The sequence below is a fragment of the Dermacentor silvarum genome, chromosome 1, assembly GCF_013339745.2.
Source record: "Dermacentor silvarum isolate Dsil-2018 chromosome 1, BIME_Dsil_1.4, whole genome shotgun sequence".
Lineage (NCBI taxonomy): Eukaryota > Metazoa > Arthropoda > Arachnida > Ixodida > Ixodidae > Dermacentor > Dermacentor silvarum.
Genome location: NC_051154.1, coordinates 55,842,694 through 55,853,607, shown reverse-complemented (window position 1 = coordinate 55,853,607; position 10,914 = coordinate 55,842,694).

The following is a 10,914-nucleotide window of genomic DNA, read 5'->3' as shown; positions in this document are numbered from 1 at the left end:
TAATAATAATAATAATAATAATAATAATAATAATAATAATAATAATAATAATAATAACTAAATGAATTGCGTCAAGCATGGGTAATTAAAAATACACACATCGTCGACACATCATGTCTTGAATTCACATATCTTTAAAACAAATAGCTTTCTGACTTTCTTTCACCCGTGTTCGAGGTGGTCGGACTTTCACCGCCGATGCAAAGAGCGCATGGTCTCGCGCGTTACGAGGCGCGTTACTCGCCGAACGCAGGTTATTACAGCCCTTTGAGATGCACACGTGCTGTCGTGCGAGAGCTTCGAGGTGTTGGAAGGCTTAGACGCTGTGGTGGAAAATTCGGAAAGGACAGCCCTCCCGTAATCTCTCCGCCCTTTCCCCCTGTGGTAGGAAGTCAGGATGGCAGTCGGCTTTATTCCACGCCGGCGCTCGCGCAAGCACTGGAGACAACACACGTATGACGAATCTGCTTATATGTTACAGCCAGTGATACTACCGTTACTGATGTGTTGGTGAACGGCTCTGTTATGTGGAATTATGAGATGAAACAACAAGTGCCACCTAAATACACTCACTGAAGAAATAGACGCCATCAAGAGCATCATTCCTTTAATCAATCGAATAGCTTCCTAGAAGCATTCGGCTAATCACTTACATTGAAATCAACGTCGGTAGCTTCTGAACAAAATTTTCTGCACCCTCCCTTTTTCAAGCGAAGCTTGTTATAAGGTACAGATTTCGGTGGCGTCCGTGTATGCAATAAATGTGGGCCGATCCTGGCGATTGTGCAGAAAGGGTCCAAGCTCAATGGCACATATACACTTGTGGGCTCGGGGACCTGTAACGCGCCCTTAAACTACACTTGTCACACGTGGGACCCAAAGAGACAAAATCCTCAGCCCTTCCCCTGTCGAGAAAATGGGGGTAAGCGAAGCTTGTCGTCCGATTCTAGCGTGTCGATTCTAGCTAGCGTGAGGGCTTCCGAAGCCCAGGCGAAACGCCAGCCAACAGCCCCGAACCACGAGTTGCGGGAGCACGATGTTGAGGACAAACGTCAGCGAAGAGCCGCCGACCCCGAGTTTAGTGCAAACGAAGCGGAACGCCTGCGACAGCGTCGTCTTGCCATCCAGGAACCCCGGTGCGACGGCCAGGTTTCAACGCGAGTTTCTCAACCGGAACTTCGGAGCCAGTTGCAGTGCGTGTGACCGGTTGTGGTTCGAGCACAACGTCGTACTCGTCAGCGCAATTCGTTCCGAGGAACACCGAAGAAACACACGACAAGCTTCGCTTGCCACTATTTTCTCGACAGGGGAAGGACTTGTGAATTTATATATATATATATATATATATATATATATATATATATATATATATATATATATATATCATTGCGCATACGTTTGGACCACTCGGCACAGGAAATAAATTTTTTTTAAAAGCGTGCAGGCATGTTTCATGCAGATGCGGCAGGAGAGATTTGCAAAATATTTCTTCCATACGACCGCCTGTTAACCATTTTTTGGCGGTCTTCTCTAGTATGCTTGCTATGACGAATGGCTGACGTGCCTGTTATGGCTATACGACGTATGGATTTCCCTGTGAAAAGAGACTCAGGCAATCACGATAGCGAGATTATAAACAGTGAAGGCGGCCGGCAAAGAACGAAACGTTTTCCGAATTTGGTCACAGGGTATCAGACAACAATTTATGAAAATGTTACGCACAGTTTCCCAGTCGACTAATCCTGCGACAGATTTGTTGCTGTAGTTATTGGGACTGGCTGGGACCGTGAGACCTGTTACCAAGAATATTCGAGCGGTTCTCAGTGAGTTGATACAGACACCACAAACGCTGGACTGCAACTGTAATTTACTTAGCCAGATAAATAAATGGAATACCTAAGTCAAAGCATTTGTGGTGCACATGCACAGTGAATGTACTGTTTGGTATATGATATTCTGCTTGCGGTATACTTGTGCCAATTAAGAAAAGTTAGTTGTATACATGTAGCCCCAGTGTTCGCGCTGCATATATTTGCTCCTTGCGTGCCGTTCAAATTTGCGCATAATTATGAACACGCGTAATTGATGATCGCAGTACGCAGCTAAAGCATAAGATTTTTTTGCCTCACCTTTTTAGGCTCTTCCCATGAGCCTACTACATTTCAATGCGTACCGAGAGAAACACTGAATGATACGTATTAGGCTATGAAACGACATTGACAGTTTGATACTCTTCCGTCGTCACTGTGGGCCAAGATAATGTAACGGTTCTATTCAATGGCATCCCTTTTTGCGCTCCGTCAGAGACCTGGGCGGCGCTCCACCTTCGTTACCACCACGATCGGCCGTTGTCGTTGAAAGTGCATGATAAGAAATGCATAGAATTGAGTAAAAGGAATTCTTACATTATACCGGTCCATAGACTGTGCCATTTCAGATTTATTGCGCGTAACATCAAACGCCGATGGACAGTTCTTCCTTTAGTTTAGTTCTTCCTTTAGTTTACGTCATGTATGGTGCGCGACTTGATTTTTCTCGCTGATTTATCGAACGTTAAGGAACTAAGACCCTGCGCATATAGAGGAAGAAAATTCAAGCGTGACGCTCGATGCAAAGGAAGAGCAAGTTATGCAAGCGGTGAAGCGTTGGCACAATTCGGCCTAAGGCTGTGTTACACTATATAGTCAAGAAGTTGGCGAACACTGTCCGCGAATTCTACCATTTTGGTCTGTCCTGTCGAAACAACAATTGTTACGGTATCTGACGAGAACGCGATATGGTTGACAACAATGCGCTGGTGGCGTACAGTGTTGGCCAATTTGTCTGTCCAATGCGACAGCATCAGCTGCAAGGTTACAACTACAGAAAAATTGGAGCGCGGTTTACTTTGAATGTTAGCGAATGGTTGGGCTGTATATTTAAGGAAGGGTTTAATTTCCGTTACAAATTTTGCCAAGAAGTGGGTGAGAGACGTAGTCCATATACATACGCTTCTGAGTTAAAACCCTGTTAATTTCTTTCTTCGTAATGCTCACTACTAGATGTAAAGCTTAACGTTTTATTTTATTTCCCAAGCATACACATACATTCACAATGTTTGTGCAGCTCAAGACCTCCATTGCTGTACAGGGAATAGAACAATAGCGTTCCTATAAGCGATACGGCTTGACAGGGTGAGGACGTTCGTTGACAACAAGTTGCATGATCATTGGTATAGTATAAGGAGGCGGCATTATATGCATGTCTGCAAATATCCTGTAAGGTACACATCTGACATACTGTATTCTACGTCATACATTGGCAGATATTGTCAATAGAGAGCTTTATACATAGCGGACATAAAAGGCTTCCGTATACGCCAAAGGGGGATTTCGCGTTCCCACAAAATTAGTGGCGAAGGAACTACTCGCACGCACAACTCCAACTCTTACTGTATGCAGGGCGCATAGTGTCGGCTTACTTAAAGTATGTATTTCCAAAACTTCCTAGCATCTACAGTTGAGCTTTGAAAGACTAAGAGAGAGAGAGATGAAGGCAAAGGAAAGACAGGGATTAAAGGCTAAAATACAATGTATCGCTATGATGTTATCTCTGTGTTCATCAAAAACAAAAACAAATAAAACAAAATAATTTGGTCTTGCAGAAAGAACTCATACGCAGCAGCTAAATGAAGCCGAGTTTTGATTTTCTTTTTGATGTCTGCTGTTGCTCGGCCACCATACACTACATGGAGATGACTAAAAAGTTTAAGCACGGAGCGTCGACCCGTTTACGGTTCATATTTGGTTACACTGAGAACGTCACCGGAACTGATTATTGATAATGTTACTAACGCACGAGGACCAAGTACCTAAGTGCAGTCTCGATCACGTGAATGCCGCGGCGACAGTCGATTACATGGATGAATAAAAAGAAAGAGGCAGAGAAAAGCCGATATGGTGGAGGGCGGGGTCGCTGCGTCTTTCGTGCTCAGCGAGAAACGTGGCTGGCCTGAATAATGTTACCCGCCTCCATCATAGCACCACCCGGTACTGCGAGTTTCCTAAATGCCGTCGTATAACATTGTAGCAATCAGTCCATTTCAGGTTAAGCCGGTAGCACTCGAACGATCACTTGGCTCCACGGGGGGATTTTATTGTCTGCCACCCTTCTTCCAACGATGCTCGTTGTGGTCGCCGACTCCGTCGCAGGGCTATCGCAACGTTTCACTCTGTAAATGTGCACTCGGCTTCAGAAAAAAGAAGAGAACGGAACAGATTAAATTGATGAGGTTATACTGCCCAAAACTGCACAGTGGGCTATGAGTGATGCTGTAGCGGAGATCTCCGGAAAAAAATTTCAGGCCACCTAGGGTTCTCGAACGTCTACCCAAATCTAAGTGGACGAGCTGTTTCTGTATTCTGCCCCCATCGTAATTTGGTCACCGCGGCGGATGAAAACGAAGGGCTGTACCGACGTCAGGGCAAGAACGATTTCTTACATATGTGTTCATGAATATGAGAAGAAAACTCGCAGTTATCTGTTAATTCAATAAAGTACAATCAAGGACAAAAAATGTAAATAAAAACAGCTAAGAAATAAATGAGAGAACAAGGAGCGCAGAGCGAAACCAATTCGCTGTGCGTTGTGGGTTCAATTAAAGCCGCCGTGGCCACACAGGAAGTCAGGGATTGAAAACCAGTATATAGTTAAAGCAGGTATAGGAAGCGAATTGGAAGGGAGGTAAGGATTAGAGAGATGAGAGAAGGCGCGAGAGGGGAGAGTACGGAGAAGGGGAGAGTACGGAGGACGCACGTGCGGCAGCAGCATCAACATTATGTTGTCGGCGTCGGGCTTGCAGTGGTGTCCTAATAGGTGCCCCCCGCGCGACCGATGGCATCGGCTTTGAGCGCTCCGCTTGAGTGGCGGAGAAGGAGGGCGCCTTAATTAAAACGCTCCCTTTAAGTTTCGTTTTCCTCCTCGCCAAATCACCGCGTCCCCAGCCAAATATCGACGTCACTTCAAACAAGAGAAAGTAAAGAAGAAAAAATAAGTAAGGGAGGGAGGGAGAGAGTCGGTCCATCGCGGTATACGTACCCTGCATGGCTCGCTTGTTTCCTCGCGGGCCTTGCGTGCTTGGGCATTTTTTTACGACTTCACTCCGATAACGCGCGGCCGAAGGGACTTGTTTTCGCACAGCACAAGAAAGATTGGGACACGCATCTGCGGCGGCCAGCGTGCACGATATGTGGGAAATTGGTCGGAGAGGAGGGAGGGGACCCCGCTGCTCTCCGCTGTGCCGTCCGTCGGCGAAGCGCGCAGATAGGCAGGCGGGCCGCCGCGCGGCGCTTGCTTTATGCCTATCAATGCGCTGCGCCGGCCTTGTCAACAAACAAAGAGCAGACGCTGCAGCGACCGTCGCAAGTGGCAGGACCCGCGCCGCAGCTTGCATCCAAACCGCGCCATTATACGCGCGCGGCCACCTCGCGCGATAACCGCGCGACCAACGCTTCTGCCGCTCCCTCGGCTTCGACGTGTGCGCAGGGATGCCGCCCCCCCTTTCCTCCCTCCTGAAAGCTGTATGCCCTTTTCTTTTACCTTTAATGGTAGCGCGCCTGGGCCGCTGAATAATCCGTCAGAAGAACACGCTGCAGACAAACTGCGGGAAGCGGGGGACCGGCGTGCGCATGCTGCTCCCCCCCGCGAATGGCCTTTTAGCCCCCCGCGCCGGAGCATTCGAGGCGCTAGGAAGCGCCACTCTGTACGGCTCCTGAGAACGCGCGCCATCCGAGGAGTCGCGTCGCAACACCGCAGGAACGAACAGAGAAGCAACGGATCGTGTTATTGACACGTCAGAGCAGGTTCTGGCTGGTCGCGTCGGGCCTGTGTGACTCTTCCCAGGTTCGCGGAGGGGAGGTTCCCCTGTAAGTCACGGCGCGCGGCCTCTGATGTGTACAAGCGGTCAATCGGCGCCCGCGCAGCAATCGCATTAGGGAACGTGCTTCCGCGCGTAAATGATGTCAACTCAGTTTCAAGGCACTGGCTGGTGTGACCTGCTCAGTGCGTGAGATTTACCTTCGCATGACGTCATGGCTGATCGACAAGGACGTTCTGAATAGCCCCTATAAAAAAAAAAATAATTAATCGCGGTTCATGCGATTATTACACAATGTATGTTATATTAAGTGCTCCGGACCAAATTGACAAACCTTTTTGTTTGTAAGTGCTCTTTGTCATTGGTCGACTGTCATCGCTAATATGTCCAGCATCAGGATTGGCCGGAATTCGCTCTTACGAACAATTCTAGCGTAAGAGATTTTTGTGAATACGGGCCCAGGGTCGCTGTTAAGCTTAATCGTTGGACCCCGTGATTATTTTCATGCGACACTGTCTTTTTTGGACGAGCTAGGTGAGACTGAGGAATTGGCCTGCATCCTACAGCGAAGAAGCGCCTGAAATTAGTTTTACAGCGAAGCTATATATGCCTAGGCTGAAACACTCGTGGTCCAACCTCAGAAACCCTACGGCGGAAATAAACTTATCGAAAACCTATCGAAAACTCGCGTCTCATTCACTTGGTATATACCAAACTTGGCATGGAAGGGTACGAATGTATGAATAACCATCAATAACATCACATGCTCGTCAGTTACGTCACGATTAACGATAATAAAGTCACGTGCGGCGCATACCCGCATTGGATATACCGGTATGAGCCAGGGGCAAGAAAGAAAGAAGGAAGGAAAGAAAGAAAGAAAGAATGGAAGAAAGAAAGATAGACGGAAGTAATTAAGGAATGAAACTAAGAAGGAAAGGAAGAAATCACGTGTGCCTCATACCGGGGCCGCACGTTTCAGCTTCGCTGGTTTACCATCTGTACGGTGTGGGGTGAATTTCTTCTGTGCGGTTTACCATCTGTACGGGCGGTGAATTTCTTCCTTTTTTGTCGACAGGTTTCCTTTGTAGCGGGTTTCAGCTTTTATAATTTCTGGCTGAAGTTACGCCACCCTCTCCCACTCCTGACATTTTGATGGCATACGGACGCCTTTTTGGAACACAATTGACCTGTGTATCCTTTTATTCGTTAAAAAAATTTTTTTGGCATCTGGCCGTTTGTTTAAAGTGTGTTACTCGCTCTTTTCTAACCTCTAATGACTCAAGCCAATTTTCATGGTGGAGAGGACGTAATAAATCATCCTCTATATTTCATCAACATTACTTCTTACACTGGCGTCTACTTGTACACAGTGGTGCAGGCAGATTGTAAATTATCAGCTACCATTTTCTGTTTCCGTGGAAGGCAGAGTGACGAAAGTTGCTGAAATTAACCATTTTATCTACAAATATATCACTCAGCTAACAAATGTTCAATTGATCAACGACGAGCTCGATATCCGCGCCCGCGGTATAGATGTTTTTTATTGTTTTTTTTTATTTATTTTTTTATATGATGAAATAAGAGAGGCTGGCGCCTCTGTGTGGCACCAGCTACTCCTCGTCGCTTGGCAAAGAAAAATGTTATCACGAAATTGGTCGCAAAATGTGCAACAAATTTATCACAAAATACAGTTAGTCCGCATGGGCAAAGTCCTGCACATGAGTCCAGGGACCTACAAAATATATTCATGTACACAGTCGCATATACCGGGAGTTCCAGCGAACACCTTCAAAAACATTTTTTTCTTCCATTGCCTGTGCAGATAGGCACAACTAGATATATTATTATTATTATTATTATTATTATTATTATTATTATTATTATTATTATTATTATTATTATTATTATTATTATTATTATTATTATTATTATTATTATTATTATTATTATTATATCTAATGTCTCTTGAACTTTCGGTAAAAGTTGGCATTCGCCAACTTCCCGCATCGTATATATAGGATGCCACTGGTATAGTGAGACAGCACTTCTCACGGTTGCGGCACTGTCCTATTTATTTTACCAGCACCACTTTTTCGGCGCTATTACCCTTGGTGATTTGATTGTCATGATAACGGCGACGATGATAACGGTAATATAGTATAGCAGTAGTGGCAGCACACTGAGGTGCTGGGGTTGGCTTGCGCTTCGGCCGGGAGCGATTACTTTTTCGTGTCAGTCCTGCTATAAACTACGCACCCTCCCTCCCCCTTTATGCCTAAGCTTGTATGGTTTAATTCCACTTGCAAAAGTGCGTAGATCCATAACAAGCCTTTGGCTAAGAATCTAGACGCTAATTGCTAAAGATACTGTATTCTGTGAAACCAGCAAAACAACAACTTGCTCCCCCGCACAATGATTTGCGAATGAAAGCTCAGGAAAGTTGCTCATTGACGCTCGTACACGCGTTTATTATGAAATTGCGAAATGCTCAGCTCGCATTCATGGTCTAGAAGGCCCATGAAACTATGATCATTATTCCAGCTGAACAGCTCCTCGAGTCGTCCTGAACATCATGGACGACATAGTACCATCGAGGCACCGTCGAAGCTGATTGATGGTTGCATGCGACGAGCGAGGAAACGAATACGACGAGGAAAGATTGCACTATAGCCTTCGCAGTAACGCTTTCTTTATGCGCTTTAGTCTCGAGGCCTGACATGTTGGTTGTACGACTAGGCGTGTGGAAAAGCGGCCTTCAGGTATTTCGCGTACGGTACACTTATATCTTATAGGGTCCTCCGTTTTCGGGTAGTAAAAATTCGGTGTTTTATTCAGGAAGAGAAACCAATGGGAGAGAGGGAGGGAGGGAGGAAGGGGAATCAGGGGTTTTTGTTGTCTGGCTACAAACAATTAACTCATTCAATGGTCTTTTTTTTCTTTTTTTTTTACACAGACGGTTCTATTTAAAGAAGCAAAATCACTCACAGGAACATGTAATGAAATAGAGATCTGTCGCAATTCATGTGACTACATCATCTATACAAATCCTCGTTGGCATGCAGGCATTATTAATTATATTTTTAAAAGAAAGCACATGAAGCATAACAACAAAGAGAGACTGGTTTGGCGATACTTTCCTTACTTTATTTTTTGCACTTTTCTAACCAAGGAAAAAAAAAACGAACAAATAGTAGTGCACACGGACATGCTTTGCAAGAGGTGGGATGCTTTTTATTATCTTACAAGCCCGGGTTGACGTGCATTATCGTATTCACATTGAGCATTTCTGTGTCCATCCTATAGACCTGTCGGAACTTTCGTCCTTGTGGGTTGTCGTCCTGTTTTACTGGTTCCCGCCATGCGTTCTTGCAACAAAATTGATGAAATACTAATCAGCTGAGCCATCTATCGTTTGAATGTAAGATAGTTGGGTAAGCGTCTTCTCAAAGCCACAGCTACCATTCTCAATGCAGAGCAACCTCAGCGCTAGGTTCGCTTTCTAATGTATTACCGGCATTTACATGTATACGACGGGATGGAAATGCGATGCGATGCGCTATTATCGTATTCATGTATTCGCGGTTACTAAAGACTTAACAGCCTTCGTTTACTGAAGGTTGGCAGGCGCTGAATATATTATATAATGCCGGTTTTCGCTTGAGTGTTAAGCGAAAATGAGTCGTATACCATGTTCATATATGCATAATATTAATAATGGGACACATCTTGACCACTTGCTCACACAAGTTGGGCAAGTGGTTATTAGTTCTGTAGCACCCACGTTTATTATTAGCCTTTGCGAAAGGGCAATGTACGGGGGGAACTCGGTTTTAATCTGATTTTCACAAAACTTGTTCGGGGTGCAAAAATAGGGAATTACCGGGTGTTACCCGATAACGAAAGACCCTAGTTAATATAACCCGCTCAGTAATGCCAACAAAATCGGAGTCGTGCCGCATTCTATATACGAACAAGCGGCATCTTTTAGCTGTCTATAAATAAGCGACGTATTCTTGTACCAAAAACTGAAAAATAAGTAATTTATGACGAATTTCCACGTTTCAACTGGCTTCAGTGTATCTTCGTTTTGCACGTCAACCAGTACTTATTCATAAAACTGTACCTGGCGTAATATTATAATTTTAGGCAATTATTATGGCACATCACCACATACATCGAAACTTGTGGACGGGTTCTCCATGAGTATACAGCTTGCTGATTACTTCAGCCTCCGTTTTAAAGCTGTAGCAAATTGTGGGCAGGCTTTGAATTTTCTGCACGATATCGCAACAGGGTTCCTTCTGGTGTTTTCAAAGACATAAACGGCAGCTACCGTGAGCTATTGCAGTGCTTGAGAAGAATGTGCACCCTTAGACAACAGTAACAGGCAACTACGCCTGTCACTCAGTTAGTTTTCATATGGTAAAAGTGTGGCGTAAACCGTGGCTCGTGAGCGCTCTACTGATATTTCCTTCAGCTTCGTAGTTATACAGTCGTGCAGCCACAGTCCTAACTCACTCTTTGCCAGTCACTTTCTGAAGAGCCCGATCTTACTGAACAAACCGATGAAAAACCTTTCACGAATTCGAAAAGCGAATGCTAGCGTCGTCGAGAGGTATACGCGACGGCAACCTTTTAAACCAGTCTTAACGTATATATAATGGCGGCGCACGCTTCGCCATTTCTGTCATTTTGTCACACTTTGTCGCCTTTCTCCAGCTTCCGTTCACGATCTTTGGCCCGCACCGTCTCCGAGGACCTAATTCACAAAAGCCTTTCGTTCTTAAGTGATCTTTGCCATTGGCCAGTCGCCTGCGCTAACATGTCGATCATCAGAATTGGCTGGAATGTTCTCTGACGAACAATTCTCGCGTAGGATATTTTTGTGAATAGGGGCACCAGATTCCACTCCCGGTAATATCGATTGGATTCGACGCGATTATATCGCTTTTCGGCATGTTGACCGAGTGAAAAAACGAGCTTCCGCGCGCCTTCGATCTGTACTGATTCTGGTCGTATATATACTAATTCTCATCGTCCACCACGATGCATTTTTA